Source organism: Myotis yumanensis, unplaced genomic scaffold (genome assembly GCF_028538775.1).
Source record: "Myotis yumanensis isolate MYYU_CA2020_CCGP unplaced genomic scaffold, mMyoYum1.0.hap1 SCAF_9, whole genome shotgun sequence".
Lineage (NCBI taxonomy): Eukaryota > Metazoa > Chordata > Mammalia > Chiroptera > Vespertilionidae > Myotis > Myotis yumanensis.
This window is the reverse complement of record NW_027223760.1, coordinates 19,299,990-19,322,332: the sequence shown is the minus strand read 5'-3', so window position 1 is coordinate 19,322,332 and position 22,343 is coordinate 19,299,990.

Sequence of the window (22,343 nt, the reverse complement as noted above, 5' to 3'; positions counted from 1 at the left end):
CTTGTCACCCACTTCCCTCTGAACACTGACCTTGCAGCGCTGTGGCTCTCATGGGAAGCACTCTGAATGCTAATTTTCCTCCTTTTAAACAATGAACTTGATTAAATCTGTGTGATCTCATGTCTTTAAGTAGACGGAAAGTACAGTAGTGGAGTAATAAAATATTTATATATCTTGATTAGAACACTTGAATATTCAAATGCTCCCTTTGAATTGGCATTCCGCAAACTTCCAACAAAAAACAAACCCTCTCCATCTGAAGACTTCGAATTCCTTGAGGAGTTCAAGTTGCAGCAGCTGTGCAGGATGCCTGCCAGGTGGGGCACATGTCTAAATCAGATGGCAGAGGCGGTGACCTGGTGACACAGTGTGGCAGTGTGGCACAGTGTCTGTGTGTTCAGAACAGTTATATAGGGGAATCCAGTGTTCTCGCTGGAAACTGCCCTCTGCTTTCGGCACTGTTTGGCATAGCTGAGTAGCACCGTCTTTCTTCCAGGTTATAACATGATGTTTTTTTTTAAAAAATATATTTTATTGATTTTTTACAGAGAGGAAGGGAGAGGGATAGAGAGTTAGAAACATCGATGAGAGAGAAACATCGATCAGCTGCCTCCTGCACATCTCCTACTGGGGATGTGCCCGCAACCCAGGTACATGCCCTTGACCGGAATCTAACCTGGGACTTTTCAGTCCGCAGGCCGACGCTCCATCCACTGAGCCAAACCGGTTTTGGCGCGTGATGTTTTTTTAATCATTACACTTTAGTGCTAGAAAAATAAAGATACTTAATCCAGACTATTCATCTTTCACATGAAACCCAGGTTCTGGCAGTGCCCAGGATACCTCCTTCTTCTTAGTCAGTACTGTTCAAAGGGATTTCCCCCACTTTCTGTGTGTATTCTGAGGGATTTGGAGGAGAATAAGAACAAGGCATCATTGCTTTACAGATCCCTGTAACAGGTCTTTGGAAAACTTCTCAAGGATGCTTGAGCTAGGTTTTGGCCGCTGAGCCGATCAACAATTGTGATGCCCCCGTGTCTCTCATAATATTTACTCAACTTTATAAATAAAGAAACATTGGCTGAGCACATGGTATAGAAAAGGTTCGATGCTATTACCTGCTGTAGATAAAAGTATACAGAGCTCAGGGTCAGACTTTACAAAACCAGGCAAGGGTGGGATGGGAATGAAGGCATACGACAAGTAAATCAACAACTCTGATATCAGGTGGGACCTGTTAGGAAGGAGTGAAGTTCTAGGATGGTTCACAGCTCAGGGTGGAGGACATCATGAAAGGCTTTAGGAGGTAACTGGGTGGATAGGCTTCAGCAGGAGTTGATGAAAGGTAGTATGAGAAATGCACATCTCAGGATGAGAGAGCTCATTAAAGGAGTAGAGGAAGGAATCATGAGGTGTGCTTGAAGAATAAGTGAATAGTCCAGCTGGGTTCCTCTGTTATATGTGTGTAGAAACCTCATGGAAAATACTGATGAAAATAGGCATTGAGACCATATCATAAAAACGTATGGCCTTATGTCTTTGGCATTCTATATCTGTGTTCACATGAGAGGCCCTGCCCTTCCTCTGCCCCATACTCTCATACTGCGCCAGGTGTGGTGAAAATAGACATTGAGACTATATCATAAAACATTTAAGATGCTTCTGTTCAAGAACATTTTTCCTCCAACCCTGCCCCCTCATTTAAAAAATAGATGGACTTTTTTCAGTCTTCAAGAATGCTCCAAGGTAACACATGACGGTTTCTTCCTAATGTTTTGAATTCATCTTGCACTTGAAAGTATTCTTCAATTACTTTCTGTTGGTTTTGGTTTCCTATGTTCTTTTTCTAGGCAGCATATTCCAGTATATCTGATTACAGCTACCTTTTTCATAAAGAAAGAAGGAACAACATATTAAAAGTTTCTACAATTTTACAGTCATGTTTTATGAATGTCCCTTCTCTCTGGTAAGCAGAAAGTGTTTTAGTGAAGAACATCTACTGAGCTCCACTTATGCTCTGCTACTTACATTGTCAGTCTTTGAATTTGAAATCACTCAACATAGGGCCTGTATAATATACTAGAGGCCCAAGTGAGGTCCCTTGGCCTGGCCTGTGGGGATCGGGCGGAAACTGGCTCTCTGATAGCCCCTGAGGGGTTTTGGATTGCTAGAGGGCGTAGGCGAGGCAGTGGGACCCCATTGGTGCATGATCAGGGCAGGGAGGGATGCAGGAGGTTGGCTAGTGAGGAGGGACTATGGGAGGGCCCCAGGGCATGTCAGGCCTGTCTAGTTCAGTCCTGATCGGCCAGACCCCAGCAGCAAGCCAACCTGCCAGTTGCAGCGTCTGCCCCCCAGTGGTCAGTGCACGTCATAGCAAGCTGTTGAGCGTCCTAAGCATATCATTAGTATATTATGCTTTGATTGGTTGAATAGATGACTGGACACTTAGCATATTGGGCTTTTATTATATAGGATGGCAATTATATTATTTTAGAGCCCCAAGTGATCTCAAAGTCTTCCCATATTACCCAAATCTTTATATGTACAGAGCTGATCCTCTGAGAAGTTTACTGACTTACACAAAGTCACATAATTTGACCCTGGTTGATTTAGAATAAGAATTCTAAGAATAGCCCTGGCCAGGTGGCTAAGTTGGTTGGAGTGTTGCCCCTCATACCAAAGGGTTGCAGGTTCAATTCCTGGTAGAAGCATATATGGGAGGCAACAGAGCCATGTTTTTCTCTTGCATTGATGTTTCTCTCTCTCTCTCTCTCTCTCTCTCTCTCTCTCTCTCTCCCCTCTCTCGCTCTCAAAATAAATGGAACATATTATTCTCAGTCAAGGATAAAAAAAATTCTAAGAATAGAATATCTCCTTTTAGAGATTATAAACAATAATTCTTACTACTTGACCAGTACACTCACAGCAATCTTTAAAACACTACATTTATTTGGATAACATATACTACGTGTTCATTATATGTTTGCTCAGTGAAGGAATAAGCAAATATTTAAACTGAAAGAAGATGCAGAAACATTGTTTAGCAAAGTACAGACGGAAAACCAGGACTTTGAGTTAAGAAGCCATGCCAAAAGAAAAAGTAAGAAAGTATAGTTTTCTTGTAACAGTGTTCAGACCGTAAATGAGTAGTCCAGCATTAATCATATGATGTACATATCTATGGCCATACATGTAGTATGTTTTTTAACAAAATATAACATCGGGTGCTACCATTAAATCTTCAAACTTCTCGATCTCAAAGTTACTAAGTCCAGGTAGCCCAAAAGCCACTTTAGTACTTGGCTCATGTTCTTCTTTCCCTCATTCACTCCATTCATGCAGCTAACCCTATATGCCAGCACTGTGCTAAATCTCAGGGACATGACAGTGTATGAATTAGATATAATTCAGTCCTTTTCCAGTTAACAGTTTACACCTGTTGAGCGTTATTTCCTCCATTGACTCTTTAGCAAAAACGTGAGTAGTGCTGAGAAAGAAACGTGCTCTGGGAGTATGCGATAGGGGAACCTGACCTAGTGGTAAAATCAGAAAAAGTTTCCTTGAGGAAGTGCTAGGAAAGGGTTAGAGGGATGAGTCCAATAGAGGGAAGTCCTGTGTTAAGGCTCTGTGTGAAGACAGAGCAAGTTCAGCAAACAGGGAAGGCTGTCATGCAAAAAGCCAAGGCAAGCATAGAGTAGTAAGTAGCATGAAACCAGAGTTTGAATGAAAAAAATGTCTGTTCATCTTCAATAGATTTCTGTTATGTGTAGGTAGGATAAATTCAATTTATCAATCTTATACTGACCTTCTATGGTTCATGGGAGACCAGTCATCATTGTTATTAGAAAACTGACTTCTTATGTAATTAAATCTGTCTCAATTTTTAGTCTTGATTTTTCATTATAATTCATTGAATGTGCTTCCACACTTGTTCTTCAGATATTGCAATCTAAAATGCAACAATTTGTTGATTGAAGAAATTGTATTGATATTAGTAGAAGAGAATTATTTACTGTCATACTAATGAGTACTTCTGATCCCTAGAACTCGGGTGCTAAATCAACTTTTCATTGCATTCTATAAATTTGTAAGAGGATTAGAAGTCTTTTGGCTCAAGCACTCAGAATTTGAATTTGAAGATTGATTTTAAAAATAGTATGTTTTAATCAATCTTGACATGATCATTCTCTTGTACTAGTAATACTTCAATCAATCACATGGCTGTTAAATGATATTTACATTTCCTATTAGTCGATTGTTGTCATTTCTAAAAACTGGATTTAATATTTTTCTTGTATTTTTAAGACATATAAGTAATTCACATGCAATACATTCTTTGAAATCCATAAAAATCTCCTGAGTTGAATGAATGCTTTGCTATATGGGCAGGCATGTGATTGATTTGTCTTACACATTTTATATATGCTGAATTTACATATAATCATAGACATTTAGAATTGTTCGATTTAATCATAATTTATTTTCCCAAGTTTTAAGAGAAATGGTCTCCTGTAATTTTATTACTCATATTTGTATCAATATTATATTTAGAAATTTAGATTGACTAGGATTTCTTGTCCCTAATCAAATATTTTAAACTTGATAAAATCTGAAAAATTGTCTCAGACAGAATTTGAAAATTTAAGGGATAGTGTCTTTGAAAGAGAGAGAGAGAGAGAGAGAGAGAGAGAGAGAACATCTGGAATGTCTAGAAGAAATCACAATGATTGTGAGGGAAGCTTTCAAAAGAGTTCATAAAATGACAATCATACTTTTCTTATACCCTTAAGTGACTTTTCATCCTGAATATCTTATTGGGTCTAATTCCATTTATAAAAAAAGTGGGCTCTGATCACCAGTGCTTTCAATGCAATGGAACTGTGGCTTAACATGAAGCATTTTGGTAATAAGGGAGTTACGTTGGAATGTATGATTATGTGCTTTAGTCCTTCTAAAAATGCATCCATGCTTTTGTTTAAAAACATGAAGTAGGTGAAGAGATTAGCCAAAGAACATATATGCATAACCCATAGCCACACATATAACACATATAACAGTGTGGTGAAGCCAGGGGGAAGAGGGGCAGGGGCTAGGTGGAGGTGGGCAAAGGGGCAGGAGGAATGGAGATATCTGTAATAGTAAAAAATAAAGTTGAAAAATAAATAGAAACATGTTTAAACATGTAGACATTTAAAAACTCTCTATAGCTTGTTTCTATCACATTAATATTTCAAGTTAAAAATACAAAGAACTTGAGAAAAGTTTGTAAAGATGAATATGTCCTTTTGTGAGTTGTCAGTTTGTGGGCAGGAGGGACATCACGAATCACATTTAAGTTCCTGAAAGTCATGTGGATCAAGTTTTCTTTCATTTTGAAATGATGCTTTTGTACCATAGAATTAGGCTAATGTGGGCAGCATTTCGTTCCACTGTGTTTTAATCTTGCTTTCACTGGCTGCTCCTGCAAAGAAGACTTTTTGTGAGTGAGTGAGTTTGTTTCTCCGTGTGTGATTAGCCCTAGTGACTTGGTGTTCGGGCAGCATTCTATCCTGATATATTCTGATTTGAATTCAGATTGATGTAACAAGGCCCACATTAACAGGTTTGCATTCTTCTATGGGCATAATACAGTGATTGTTGGAGAAGTGTGGCTTCAAAGTCCACCCAGGGTGTCAGATAGTAAATGGGTCTTTTGTTGCCTTTGGGGGCTGGGTTATTTGTCTTTGTCTTGCTGATTTTGAGATTGTTGGTCAGAAATTTAACTTTTTCTTTTTTTTTTTTGGCAAGAGATTAAAAAATCGCAATAATGTTTCTTGAAAAGGCTTCATTGATTTCCATAGAACTTGGTTTCTGAATTAACTTTTATCTCCCGAAAACCTTGGGGCAGGACAAGCCAGGCATTTACACGGTGTTTGCAACAATTAGAAAGTTTACTGCTTGGGACTGATCTTTGGTCACCGAGTTGAAAAAGACTGAATGCTGTAATGCCAACCGATGGTGTAACTGTTTAGACCTGACTCATAAAGGGTTTTCGCTGAAGAGTCTTTGTCTAGCGCAGGCCTGTGAGGCCCAGCTGCGCCAGTCCCTGCAATGGACGCCTTTGTGTGAAGGGTCAGCCCCACTCTGGTATTTGATCCGCCCCTATTTGTATCTCAACCTATTTCTCCATCAGCAAAGTGTGCATATAGTGCTGGGCTTTGTAACTGGGTGAGAAGATGCATGGGTGTTCAGAGGTCCCCTCGATACTGTCACCTTTTGGATGATGAAGTCTAGTGGAAAGAAACATTATGTGAATAATTAAAAACACAATGATCAGTGCTAAGCTAAGTTAGGACAGTGACTCTGTTTCCAATGTTGCAGTTCCCTGTTGCCAAGGCGAATGATCTGATTTGGCTGTTTTGATTGATCAGATTAACTATAATGAACTTCATTTCCTACAGACCCAAGGACTATGTCATCAGGCTTCAGCCACTAAAAAAGGAGAGAAAATATTTTTATGGTTAGAGCCTGTTGAAGATAAAGAAACTCACACAAAGCCAGCTACACACACACACACACACACACACACACACACATACACACACGACGTTACATACAATGATATGGAAGTGGTCAGTGAAACTGGTAATGCCTTTGACATGCAGTTATACCTGCAGCGTCTTCCTGTTTAGAATCATAATCTCAGAAAGTCACATCAATCCTTACATCAGCAGGGACTAGGAACAATGTCTCTCAACAGAAACACACTTGGCCTTTAGGACAAGACAGTTCTTTGTTGTTCTTTGCTGTGGGTGACTTTTCCTGATGTTGCAGCATGTTTGCTGTGCCTGCCCCCAGGACCTAGATACCGGTACCATTTCCTAGTGCGGGTGATAAGCTCCTTCCTTTCCATCCCCACCTCCCATATTTCCAAAGGCCCCTGGGGAGCAGTGGGGTGGTGCCAGATCAAGCCGATTGAGAGCCACAGTAAGAAAATACGGACACCGAAATAGTTTGAAAAATACACTGGCATAGCCGCTATTCAGAGCTTACCATGTTTTATAAAAATTAGAATATGAAATAAGAATATTCAGCTAGAAAATTATAGCATACATGTAGACAACTCCTGAGTTTTAAAATATTATTACAAGAGGGTTTTTAATTTTTTAATTAGTTATTTGTAACTTTATAAACACTTTCCCATAGAAATTGTTAGGCTATACCTACAAGATTTATTGAACAAGTTGTAGACTTTTTTAAATGGAAAGGCCAAGGACTTGGTGAGGTATGAGGATGCTGTCAGGCGAGAGACCCTCCTGAATTGCATTTGCCAAAGTCCAAAATGTGTTTTGGCCTTGAACTCTTTCAGTATAAACCAGGGACAATGGGACTTTGGTTGACAAACTCACTGACTTAGATGTAATAAGAATATCATTATATTTTGGGGCATATAAGTATATGTTCATATCTTCTGTCTACTATGGTGTGTCTTGATATCAAAGAACTCGAGGATTTACATTAGTAACCACATGATGGCTTGATGGGTAAAGGGAAATGACAGGTCTAGAGGGCTAGTTGTTTAGGCCCTGGAGATGCCTGGGCAAATGCCTTTTCATGGTGGAATTGCCAATATCTCTGATTCTGAATCTCTCTCCTTTACCTCTGTATGCCTCTGTGTTAATTTCACTGATTAAACCGAATGCTATTACTAACCAAGTCTACTGTTCCCAGATATCTAGGGAATGATCTGTTGTATCCTACTGGGGGTTGACATTAATTTTCCCTTCAGAGAGAAATAGTCTTCCTTATATTTCAGAGTTACTCTAGATGAACCTCAGCATCATCTCATATCCTGAGATACTCATTATGTTGGTACTAGAGGCCTGGTGCACAGATTCGTTGGGTCTCTCAGCCTGACTTGCGCCCTCTTGCAATCCTGGACCCCTCAGGGGATGTTTGAGACTTGGTGCATGGATTTGCCCCCATCCCTGCAGGCCAGGCCGAGGGACCCCACCAGTGCACAAATCCGTGCACTGGGCCTCTAGTATACATATAAGATCCTCAGTTAATCTCTTGCCCCCCTCTCCACTCACCCCTTTCCTCTGAGATTCATCAGTCTGTTCCATGTTTCCATGCCTGTGTGTTGAGTGTCTGCCCCCTGGTGGTCAGTGCGCATCATAGCTACCAGTTGAATGGTTGAATGGTCACTTAGGCATATATATACATTAATTATAGCAAATATTTATATAGCATTTACTTTATACCAGAAATAGAAATAAGTATACAAGTTTGAAAACATGTCTTACTATACAAACATTTAAAGAACTATTGAAGGACTTCAGTGAACTAAGATTATATAATAAACAGATTGCTGCAATATTTTTCACGAGTTTATCTTCCTAGTTGTTCTCTCAAGGTAATAAAAACATCGTACTCTCATAAACAGTCATAATTGCATCTTAGGCCCATTTTTCTTCCACTGAGTTGTTCTTTTCAACATTAGGCATTGCATAAGCAGTCTTCAAGTGCTAAACATCTTTACCTCACTTCAGATAGGCCTTGTGACAAATGACAGCTTCCTTAGACATTAAAAATATATTGATCAGGAGAAATTGTAAGACATGGAAGAAAAATTAATCCATACCCCTCTTATAAAGAAAAGAAAAAGCCACATTTCAAAGTAACCTTTGAACTGAACAAACCACAGTCTTAAGAGCATCTGCCAGTTTCACATCTTTCCTGAGGTGAGTGTACCACAATACATATTCTAGACTGCCCACCCACGTATTGTTCTCCATTGAAGGACAGCCATGGATCCTGTAACTGCTTCCCCCAGCTCTAAAGGTAAGCTCATTGATTCTTACTCCATCTTTCTCTCTGGAATTATTCCTTTGGTTTCTTAATTGATGCCTTAGCCGGTGGTTGGCAAATTGTGCCTCGGCAAACCACGGCTCGTGAGCCACATGCGGCTCTTTGGCCCCTTCAGTGTGGCTCTTCTACAAAATACTGGCTCTTCCACAAAATACTGACTTCTGCGCAGGGGCCACGAAGTTTCAATTGCACTGTATGTGCACAGCCACACATGGTATTTTGTGGAAGAGCCACACTGAAGGGGCCAAAGACCACGCAGTTTGCCGACCACGGCCTTAGCCAATCAGCTCATGGCATTTCTCTTGCCACTGTGACATGTTCTGTGTGAAACCCAGTGTGTCAGTATTCCATGGCTATTTTAACAAATTGCCACCAATCTAGTGGCTTAATCAATATGAATTTAATCTCTTACAAGGTCTGTAGGACAGAACTTCTTAAGAATGGCAAGATTTTTAAAAATCTTATTTATCTCATAATAGCACAATGGATTACAACAATGGAAGCTTTCTTCAACTAATTTAAGTGACAAAATAAATGTATTGATAGGATAGGGGTAACTCACATCTGAAAATATGGTAGCTATGAGATCCAGACTAGGAACTAATGTAAGCACCACGGAGATGAATCTGACCAATCCCTTATTTGTGCTAGCACCACTCTGCTCAAGATTCAGATATTCATTAGAGTTTGATTGGCCATAGTTGGGTCATACTTCCACCCTATGACTTATGGTAGAATACTATGATTGACAGCCCTGCAAAGATTACCATTATGAGATTTGGGAGGCAGTGGGTAATTCCGTCAAGAGAAGTGGGGATATTATTAACAAGAGGAGGCAGAAAGGATGCTGGTCAGCTAAAACAACAGGTGTTTGCTATCCTACATTCTAGGGTTGTTGGGGAAATGAAATGCAGTAAGAAATATGAGGTGGTTGGGACACAGTATTCTAAATGTAGTAGTTACTATTAAAACTTCCACTTAAGTAAAACCAAGAGTCACTGCTTCAAACATCAAACATGCAATTTGAGAAAAATCCGTGACATTAATCAGATTTCCTATCTGGGAGAAAGATTTACCCCCTGGGAGGTGATGCACACACTCCTGCATGTTTAGAGCTGTTAGGCAGGCAGCCATCCAGATAAGCACTCAGCATGCAGGAACACCAATGATTGGCTCTTCTTCCTTCCCAAGTCTAGGCCTAGACTAGGACAAGCTCCCTGCTGAGGAAGCTGGCGTTGACTACAGCTTCAGAGCCAGTGTTCCTCTGGAGAAGGACAGTACTTGGCTCACTGGGTGATGCTCCAAGGCACATAAGGATCTAGTGGGGAGACTTAATCTCAAACACCAGCAGGTGCTAGAAAAATGGTGCATGGTCATGGAGACAATAAGCGTGATGGTTGGCAGCAATTTGGAGAGGACATGCTTGATGTAAGAGGGCACCTGCTGCTCTGTTCCAGCCAATGCAGTGAGGAGGGGGGGATGCAGGCCCCGTGTTGACAGATTGCTTGATTTTCAAAGAACTAGACATTCTGATTTTTAGGTGAAGTTAGTAGGGAATGGATTTAAAAACTTGGAAAAATACTTTGTCATCTAACATTATGCAGGCCAAAACATCCTATTTCGCAGTTAAATTTGTCTATTGGCTGGTCTGTTTGCCATTCCTGTTCCAAAAAAGGCCATCAGCCCATAACACTTCATTCGTAGTTGCTGCATTTTCTACTTTATTTCCATACTCATGCGGCCACTCATCGCTATTTATTTCAGCATGAATTTAGTTACAGATGAGAAGTGTTGGGGACAAGACTAGAAAAGCATTGGGGATGATTTTTCTCAGACAATGACTCGCCCGGCTGTACTCAGGACTGAGACTATAAGAAAGTATGTCCAGAAATGCAGGCTGGACAGGGTGGCCGCACAAGGTGCTTGGGAAAAGGCAGAAAACAGAATTGTCTCGCCACCCTCCCAAATCTCTTCACATGCTTATTCCCTAAAACACTTGTGGAGTCGGGAGTTGGGGTAAGAGACACATTATTATGCCAGGGTTTATCTGTAGTGACATTCCCTTTCTTCCTTCTTTGTTGGGCGTCTCTATGCACAGCTATCCTGGGAACGTCTGCCCTCTGAATGCCATCTCTACTGGGTTTGTATACAGTGATTACCTTCAAAGACTCCCATGGTGCTGTGGTTAGGTTTTTACAAGCTGCATGCTTTGTCCTCTGGGCAATTTCCTTTCAGCAGCTGGGCACTCCCAAAGGACACTGGGGTATCTGGAAGGCTCAAAGAAATGTAGATATTTTTCAGCAGAGCTTTGTCTTGTGCAGTAACGCTCCACAACACCTAACTTAATACAGGCACGGAATAAATGCTTCTTGATTGATTTATAACAGTGACCTTGCATATGGCAGAAATATAGGACCATGGCAATAGGATGCATTGGAAATTCCTCAAAAATATCTGCCAGTAAACATCTTTTTTTTTAATGAAGATACTTAACATTTATATCATTCATCACTCGTTTTGATTTTCTTCTGAAGATAACATGTAATTATTACCAAGAACAGGATGCATTATTCAGTTAATTACCATTATTGTAAACTATAAAATAATATGTAAAATTAAAAAGAGATACCGAAGCAACCCGTTCTGGATAATGGCTGCTTAAGGCATGAGAAGGACCCCAGAATTTGCCTGATGAGAAATTATGTCAGTGAACATTTTGTCTTCTGGCTGGTCTGATTTAATCGTGATTAAAATTTGATCACGATTTTTGGTCTCAGCATAGTTTCCAGTGGATCTCAAAACTTCAGAAATTTCACCAAGATTCAGGTTATACCCCCAGTTATTTCCAAGAGAACAGTCTGAAACCTGTGGAGCAGGTAAGAATGAAGAAGTCATAAAATATTTAGCATCCTCTAGTTTCCAACCAGTGGATGATTGAAACTTGAGGTTTATGGCCTCTCACACTCTTACTATCCAGATACGTGGAAGGTGAAGGGTGAAGTGTCCTTCTGACTTTAAATGGTTTTCTTGAGTGTTTTTAATTTAATAGAGTATCTGAGTATCTGAAGAACATGCTGAGAAATTTGAGTAGGAAATGTATTGCCACAATCCAATGGGAGCTGACTGCCTTAAGGGGTTTAAATTGTAATTATAAACATCTGCAAGTATGTTACATCTCATTATTAATTATGGATTATGTTTTGCTTCTTCAGTTCTAAAACTACCCATTGCGGGTTCCTTAATGACCCTAGAGAATTAGTGACCATTTTCTGCTGTCATTCTTCTATCCTCTTCCCATACAAACATGCAACTCTCATTTTGGGTTTATTCAATCTTAAGACATATCAAGTGGAAAATTGACCCAAATCCTCAGGTCTTGTAATACTGTGAAAATATGTACTCAAAGAGTTAAATAACTTTATGAATGTCTATTATTTTTAAGGAAACATTTCAGTATTTCAGAGCTGCACTACTGGGCTTTACTATAAGCTACAGAACTCGTTTCAGTTAACAGCAGAGCTATGCTTTATACCTGGAGGCTTGTTCATGGAGATGGAGGTCATAAGTGAGGTCTTATTGCAACATCTTGACAGAACTGGCCAGTATTATTAAATTAACTTCACAAATGCAAGCTAACGTGAAATAAGACAGGTGTCGGATATGAGCAATGAGACTATATCAGGGCAACATGTTGTTGGACAGAACGTGCCCCACCTGATGACATGACTATAGGCACAGGCTCTACTGTTGATGAAGACCCCAGGACTACAGGGTATACACATGGCAGAATAAATTATTCTACAATGCAATTTATATTTCTTTCTTTTTTTTATTGATTTTTTACAGAGAGAAAGGGAGAGAGATAGAGAGTTAGAAACATCGATGAGAGAGAAACATCGATCAGCTGCCTCCTGCACATCTCCCACTGGGGATGTGCCCGCAACCCAGGTACATGCCCTTGACCGGAATTGAACCTGGGACCTTTCAGTCCGCAAGCCGACGCTCTATCCACTGAGCCAAACCGGTTTCGGCCAAATTTATATTTCTTTAATGACAAAAATTAAATTGTCACTTATTAATTTGTGTATATAAATCAATGAACTAAAATAATTAATTGCAATTATTACTAAACTATGGGCCCAGTGCATGAGTTCGTGCACCTTGAAAGGAACTGTGGGCTGAGAGGCTGCAGTGGGCACAGGGGTGGATCTCAGCCCATCCTCCACGCCCCTGCCCAGCCCCTCCCACCACAGCCCCCCTGCCCCAGTCTCCTTTCTGACGGCAGCCCCTCTCCCACCACTGCTGCACACATGCACTGATGGTGCCAGTCCTGCTCACACCCACTGAAGGCGCAGAGTGATTGGGGCTGGCGCTGTCAGCAGGTGTGAGTGGCAAGCTGCTGCCCTGATTACCTCTCAGGAACAGGGGGGAGTGGAGAAGCCCTTAGAGGTGATCAGGTCCAGCAGCCGCTGCTTGCACCCACTGACAGCACTGAGTGATGGGGACTGGTGCATCTGGCAGCAGGTGTGAGTAGCGACTCTGGTGCCGGCAGTGGGTGCAAGCACCTGGCGGGACCACAACACGCAGGAGCAAAGAATTTTCAGTAACCACCAAAGGCTTGCCCTGATGACAGCAACCAGCGCCCTGCCTTGGTCTGGCACCCCTGCTCACCTGTTCCACCATCCCGCTGCAGCCGATGCCCACCATGTTCCACATGTGCCCCCCGGTGGTCAGTGCACGCTATAGCAACCAGTTGTTAGGTTGTTCTGCCATTCGGTCTATTTGCATATTAGGGTTTTATATATATAGATATATTTTAATCAAGAGTTCTTCTCAAAGGAACTAAAATAAATGATAAATGCACTTATACTCTACCTACAAGTTTACAGAAACATTTCATTTAATCACAGGCACTGAATGATGTAGACATAGATGATGAATTATGAAATTGCTAATTTTGTAGATTAAAAACCAACAATTATTAGCAATTTCATGTAGGTCACCCTAAAAGTTGAGAAAGCCAAACAGTTGAATGACTATGTAATTTGAACAAGCTCAGAGAGTTTGTAGGGGCAGAGCCAGCTTTGTGTCAATGTCTGTCTGCGTACAAGCCTCTTGGCTCCTCTGCTTTCAGTGCTCAGTCCTGCTCGGCGTCTCCATGGCCTCTCCAGCTGTGGCAGTTACACTGCAGTCAAAGCAACAGGAATACAGCAGCACTGCCACATTTTGCCAGGACACTGGGACACATTACGGGCTATTTCTTTCCTGAATCATCCCGTCTGTGTCAGTCTATGTTCCTGCCTTTGAACTAAGGTCTTGTCCTTGGTTATGCCCTAAGTGAGCAATGAAGCAGTCAAGAGAACTTAGGCCAGTTTCCTTAGAAACCAACTAATCACTGCACTCAGGAATATATACGGAGACAAACTAGCCAAGTGCATTGAAACACAAAGCTCCTACATAGATCTTTTATAAGCCAATAATATTGATTTTAATTAGTGTTCTAGATGTGTTCCCCAAGACATTGCACTATGGTGGGATACATAGATCTTTCCCCCCATATACATGTAATCTGAGGCATGAAACAAAAATATGCTAGCGTCTTATTGAAATTTATTACTTTATATAACTATGTGCTTGAATTTATTTGCCATAACTGGCTTAGTTATTTGCTTCATTGTCCTGGTAATTCAAAATACAGGAGTTGGCAAAAGTATGTTTATAGTTGTGAGCATGCGAGAGTTAATTATTATATTCTTATTTATTTATTAATTATTGTATTATTTATTACCATTATTATTAACCTACTTTTCCCTACTCCTGTATATTGCATTAAAAGAAATCAATTTGAGATTTAAATTAAATAGTAACTTTTTTTTGTTTTTCTTCTAGGAGATTAAAGTATATATGTGTGTATTTTTTTCCTTTCTCCCTTTCCTCCCCAACAGTCTCCTGTATATGTGGCTATTTCAGAGTCATTTTATTTTGAACTAACAAACACAGACCTAATATGGCATGGGCTAGTGTTTTCCTGATAGAGCGATACTAGATCATGTCAGTTATGATTTAATTTTCTGAAAAAAAAAAGTTTCAGATCCAGTTCTGTTTTGCAGTGGCTACCGTTATGTCTTTCTTTCATTTATCCCACTAAGATTTTTATCTCTTTGTGTCTGTATGGAACAAAATAAATATGTTTACTTAGAAATTCTATTTAAGATATGATAACAGGGTTAATAGGCTTTTGAATATTCTACAACTATATCATATTTCGTTCAGTTTCTTCTTTTTTTATGTCTAGTTTTACAGAACCAGTATTGTAGAAATTGGTTTTTATAAAAGGAAAATAAGCCCAGAGCATAAATAGGGTATGTGTTTTATTTCATGATTAGGGAGAGTATCAGACAAGTTGTCCAGATGTAATGCTGATTTAATTAATATAGTCCCAAATATATGCTATAATGATAGCTGATAATATGGAATTATGTGTATGTGACTTAAACTGGAAATAATATCTAGAGCAAGATTTGGCACACTTGGGCCCAAGGGCTAAAATCAGCCTGCTGCTTATTTTAATGTTTTACACAAATAGTCTTTTAAAAAATCTTTATTGTTGAAAGATGCCCCCTCCCCCCCATTGCCCCCCTCCACCTGGCTCCTGCCCCACCCCAGGCCTTCACCACCATATTCCTGTGTTCACAGGTAATGCATATAGGCATATACAATCTTTGCTTAATCTCTTCCCACCCCTCATCCCCCATTCCCTCTGAGATTTGTCAGTCTGTTCCATGTTTCCATGCCTCTGGCTCTATTTTATTAATCAGTTAATATTGTTCATTAGATTTCTTGTTCATTTATTTTGATTTTTAGGTCCAATTGTTGATAGATATGTATTTATTGATATTTTATTGTTCATATTTCTTTTGTCTCTTCTTCTTCTTCTTCTTCTTCTTCTTCTTCTTCTTCTTCTTCTTCTTCTTCTTCTTCTTCTTCTTCTTCTCCTTCTTCTTCTCCTTCTTCCTCTTCTTAAAGAATACCCTTCAACATTTCATGTAATACTGGTTTGGTGGTGATAAACTCCTTTAGATTATTTTTCTCTGTGAAGCTCTTTATCTGACCTCCAGTTCTAAATGACAGCTTTGCTGGATAGTGTAATCTTGGTTCTAGGTCCTTGCTATTAATCACTTTAAATATTTCTTGCCACTGCCTTCTGGCCTGCAAAGTTTCTGTTGACAGTATTATGGGTGCTCCCTTGTAGGTAAGTAACTGCTTTTTTCTTGCTGCTTTTAAGATTCTCTCTTTGTCTTTAATCCTTGGCATTTTAATTATGATGTGTCTCGATATGGGCCTCTTTAGGTTCATCTTGTTTGGGCCACTGACATTGGGGGTTGTTTATTACTGAACCACAACCCCCATTCTGACTAAGACAAGCTCCAACTTCCCCAAAGACTCAGAATTAACTAAAGAAATACCTTAATTATTTTGTATCAAAACTGGTAGACAATTATGTTGGCAGGAAGTTTTATGACTGAATCTTACAACTTTATCATCCAAGTATAAGGCTAACTTGAATGATAAAAAAGTATGCTTAATACTTTTTTATTAAGCATAGCACTAAGTTCAATTATTCACTGAAAATTGTGTGTCCAATAAAGTTAGCTACAAAGCAATTTGGTTTCTTGTTTACTGCTCCAGTTGTAGGACTTCCATTCAGCCAGATTTCAGGCAGTTCTGAATAATGGTTTTTCTGTATTTTAGTTGTAATTTTGATGTGGTTATGGGAAACGGTGAGTACCAGCATTTACCTATGCCACCATCCTAGTTCTTCCCCTATGTATGGATTATGGAAACTTTCTTGCTACAATGACACACTTGAGAAGCTGCAACAGAGATCATATGTCCTGTAAAACTGAAAATATTTACTATCTTTTTCATTTATCTTTCAGAAAATCACAAGAGTATTTAGAAAAAAAAAATCCCATGAAATGGATATAGGCAGAAGATTAAGGTACATTCTATTTACATCTAAATTAGAAGTTAGGGGAAAACATCTTCTCAGGCTAGATTGGGCATATTTTTAAAGGACTCAAAGAAAGTTTGGTATGTAGAGACAAGTGGGTATATGAACTGATGGAGTCAACTGAGTGGTGCTCTTAGCATGTACATATTCTAAAATAGTTCTGATTCTTTCACATTAAATTTATTTTTGTAAAAATGGCAAATGAAAACACTTTAAAAAAATTAGAGTCATATATCAAAGATTAATTCTGGAAACTTCATAGTATGTGTAGTTTCCAATGATATAAGTTGAGATTCCTCACAGAGAAGTCATCTGAATTCTGTTGTCATTGGGGCCCTCAAAAGTTAATAAATATTTCTATGCTTGCTTTACGTTTCTCACTTCAAGGATTAGACTTAGAACTTGAAATATAGCCAAAACTAATTGGATCCCTGTTCTGCTGTTTAGTTTTCAGTATCAACTTAGGTTCCGCATTAATCTTATATATCCCTTCCCCAGCATCCCATTTGGAAAGGACTGAATCATATGAAACTAAAAATAGCTAGAGTTTGATTAATATCTTGCAGGTGCCTGAAGGGGCAGCATGTAGAGGCCTGCTTCAAAATGGTGTCCAGAATTCATAAGTCTTCGTCTTGCTATAAAAGCAGATCAATGGCCATCACTAGTGAGCAATTGAGCATGGGCTTGACGGTTTTCTATTAACACTGGGTATTATAGATGATGCCCTCTCACATCCAAATATTCTTGCGACTCACAGTTGGCATCTTGCTGAAGATTAATGGCTCAATTTGAAATGATGGGTTTGTGATAGATTTCACTTATGATTGTTTTTTTTTTTTTTTACTATTTCACTTAACATTCTTCTCTTGCTAGACATTTACCAATTGGAGTCATCAAACTCAGTCAATGCAATATTTTAAGTTTGTACACATTCACTAGCCACAGCTTTTTAAAACTAACTTTTATGTATAACTGAGTCAAAGAAATAAAATTGGTATATTTTTTATTTTCTAGCTAATGGAAATTGTTCTTTTCTAGGTATAAATCACTGGATGACTAGTTTAGATGTCAAGTTTGGGTGTGTGTATAATTTTTAAAATTCACATAACATACTAGTCACAGGCTATTCATAAATTACCATTCTTAACTCTTTAAAGAAAGATTAAAGAAAACAAAGCCATCATTGGAAAAAGATAAAACATTTTCAAAATTGTGATTAAGTGGTCAATGAAAATGTTTTATTGAGGTTTAAACTCAAACCCCACAGTTTAGTAAAAAGTGCAGATTTTAGCTCTGGATTCCTCTTGCATTGCTCTTCCTGTTATGATACTTGTTGACTGATTTCAGTGAATCCACACGTGATGTTCTGGCCTCTGATCTCCTTGACTTCCTGTCCAACCATCAATCAATAGTGTCCTTCACACAACCTCAGCCACTTGCTCCCACACTTATACTTGGATATTGAGTATTGAGTTCTCTCTCTCTCTCTCTCTTTCTCTCTCTCTTCCTTCCTGCCACTCTTGATGATTACCCTCAGCTGTTTCCTCACGTATCCAACTCTGCTTCTGTCATTCCCACTTTCCACTGAAAACCTTGATTCCGATTTCATGAGTTAACAGGAACAAAAAGAAACAACATTCCTAAACTACACGACCCCCTCTACTCACCCACATCATCACAGCCCATACCCTCTGTCTTCCCTTCCTCACTGTGGATTCATTGTCCATGCTCCTAATGGAACAGCTGTTTTTATTGCAGTAGCTCCCATCCTCAGTTGCTTTGGCTTTCTGTCCTCTCTCTCCCATCAGCTTACCTCTCTGCTATATCATTCCTATCAATGTAAAAAAAGTGTTATTTCTTCTTGCTCAGAACAAACAACCTTCTATTGACCCCACTTCCTCTCCATCCCTGGTCTCTTTAAAGCAAAACTTTTCAAAACTGTTGTCTATAATCTGTGACTAATTCCTTTCCTGCTCATCTCTGTCTTAAATCCACTGAACAGGGAGTTGTCCTTCCAGTGCCATTAAAGTTTCTTTTATTAAGGTCACCAATAACCTTCCCACCCACTTAATCAGCAAATCATGTTGGATCTAGATTTCCATTACATCTCAAATCTCATCACTTTATATCACTTCTGTTGCTATCACCCTGGTCAAAGTCACCTGAATCATAACCCATGTGAGTCACTGCATGTTGGGCTTCCGGGCAGGTATCTCTGCCAACCCTCTTTAGGCCCCCTCCCCACACACCTATTTTCAGCACAACAATGTGATCTGTTACAAAGTAAGCATTCCATTAGACTCATTCTTTGAAATGTTCCAGTGTTTCCCAACTCCTTCAAAGTAAAAGTCAGTGTCCATATAGCCTGTGGGATTGAGTTCCCTTCCTTCACTTCTTCCTTACTAATCTCCACTGTGCTCATTTCCCACCAGTCACCTGGGTCTCCTTGATGGGCTTTTAACATGCCAGAATACTCCTACCTCAGGGGTTGGCCCTTGTTTTCTGTCTCTGCCTGGGATGCTATTTCCCCCATTTAGAAAATGGGCAAAGGCTTGAATAGATGCCTTTCCAAAGAGGACATATAGATGGCCAAGAGAAATATGAAAAAAAAAAAGCTCAACTTCATTAATCATCAGAGTTGCAAATTAAAATTACAATGAAGTATCACCTTACACCTGTCAGAATGGCTACCATCAACAAATCAACAAATGACAAGTGCTGGCGAGGATGTGGCAAAAAGGGAACCCTAGTTCACTGCTGGTAGAAATGCAGACTGGTACAGTCATTATGGAAAACAGTATGGAGTTTTCTAAAAAAATTAAAAATGGAACTTCTGTTTGACCCAGTGATCCCATTTCTAGGAATATATACTAAAAATCCCGAAACACCAGTTAAAAAGAATATATGCACCCTTATGTACATAGAAGCATTCTTTACAATAGCTAAGATCTGGAAACAGCCCAAATGCCCATCAGTAGATGAATGGATAAAAAGCTGTGGTACATTTACACAGCGCAATACTATGGACTTTGAAAAAGAAGAATTTCTTGCCCTTTGAGAGAGCATGGAGGGATCTGGAGAGTATTATGCTAAGAAAAATAAGCCAGTCAGAGAAAGACAAATATCACATCATCTCACTTATAAGTGGAATCTAATGAACAAAATAAACTGACAAACAAAATGGGTTCAGAGACATGGATGCCTGGAACAGACTGACAGATCTCAGAGGGAGGTGAGACGAGATTAGCCAAAGAATGTACATGTATATCTGTATAGCCTGTGAACTCAGACAATAGTCTGGTGAAGGCCTGGGGTGGGGTGGGGATTGGGTGGATGGGGATAAAGTGGTGGAAATATGGGACATCTGTCAACAATACAAAGTTAATTAAAATGTTTTTTAAATTATAATTTTAGTGAGATATAATTCCCATACTATGAAACTTATTCTTTTAAGTATACAATTTGGTATATTTAATGTAATCACAGAGTTGTGCAAAAGTCACTGTAATTTGAGAATATTTTTGACATCCTCCAAAAGAAACTCCAGTACCCATTGGCAGTCACTCCCCAGTCCCTACTCCCCTTCTCCTGACAACCATTGATCTACTTTGCACTTCTAAGGATTTTTCTACTCTGGACATTTCATGTAAATGGGACCTTGCCTCTGTGACTGGCTTTTCTCACTTAGTATAATGTTTTCTAGGTTCGCTTATGTTATGGGATGTATCAGTACGTTATTCCTTTGTGTTGCTCAATAATGTTGCATTGTGTGAACGTACCACATTGTGATTATCCATTCATTAATTGATAGGTATTTGTGTTGTTAACCTTTTTAGCTATTATGAATAAAGCTGCAATGAACAATCTTGTACAGGTTTTTGCAGATACATATATTTTCATTTCTCTTGTGTATACTGGTATACCTAGGAGTGAAATTTCTGGATCAGACTGTAACACTACATTTAACATTTTTAAAAACTGCCCAATTATTTTCCAAAGTGGCTACACAGTTTTTAATTCCACCAATAATATATGAGGGTTCCATTTTCTCTACAGTCTTGCTGACACTTGTTATTATCTTTAACACCCCCAGTTGATATACAGTGGTGTCTAATTGTGCTTTTGATTTGCATTTCCCTGATGACTAATAATATTGAACCTCTTTTCATGTGCTGATTTGCCATTAAGAAGGGCATAGTCCAGGGGTGGGCAACCTTTTTGTGAGTGCGTGCCAAAACCAGCAAAATCTCTGACTCAAAATTCTTCTGCGTGCCAATCCTAATTTTTTGAGAACATATTACACCTACTTGATATCTCTTTAAGGTGTACGTATGTGAAGAACCTTGAAGAAATAATAAAATTCATTCGAGCGACAAAAACACAGTATATGATGATGAAAACTACATTTATTTTTTAATGTATACATGTACACTGATAGTCCGACAGAAAACTTTATGACTCCGTTTGATATTATCAGTGGGACTTTTGCTGCTGCATCACTGATGACAGAGATTTTACATCAGGTTTATATTTCGTGACCTTCAGAGATATGCACGAGCTACTACTTTCATCCTTCAGGCTACTCTATTACGAGACTTAACAAAATTCATCACTGAGAACAAAGATTCACAAGTGTATGTGGATGAAACCAAAACACTGGTTGGATCTAGGAAGGAGGGAGAGTTAAGGCAGAGGCATAGAAATTGCTCTTCCCCTCTCTCGTCAATCCATGTCTATGGTCTTTAAGATAACTTGTTATGTAAAATTATTTATTTATCTAAGATGCACCTACACTGAGTTTATCTGAAAAATAAAAAAGTTGATATTAAGAAAAAAATTGTAAATGGAAGATTATAAGAGAGGGTTTCACGTGCCAGCAAAAGTTACTGGCGTGCCATGTTTGGCACGTGTGCCAGGGGTTGCCCACCCCTGGCACAGTCTGATATTATTTCGTTTTCAAGGAAGGCCTTTTTGAGGGCAACCTATTTTAGTAAATATAAATAGAGGTGGGATTTAGCTGGGATAAGCAGGAAGGAAAAATCTCTCCATGCTGAGAGAACAGCTATGACAAACATCTTGAGGCTCAAAAGCACTTGATTTGGGAGGAACTGAGAGAAGGTCGGCGTGGCTGGGCAGGAGCGAGGGAGGTGGGAGGTACAGTGACAGGCTCCGGGAAGTCAGCAGGCACAGAAGCATACAAACCTTTTGAAGACATAACGCAGCAAATTCATTGCATTCGCAGGGTATAGGGAAGACAGATGTTTTAAGCAGAGAAGGTAAATAATCTGATGTATGTCCATAATAGCTGATGATACATAGTACATCACATTCTAGGCACCATTCTAAGTGCTTCATATATATTTACTACGGCCATAACCCCATCGGGTAGTATGTCATTTTCCTATTGCTGCCACAACAAATTACTGCAAACTTAGTGGTTGAAAACAGCGCTCTTTATTATTTTACAATTCCGAAGGTC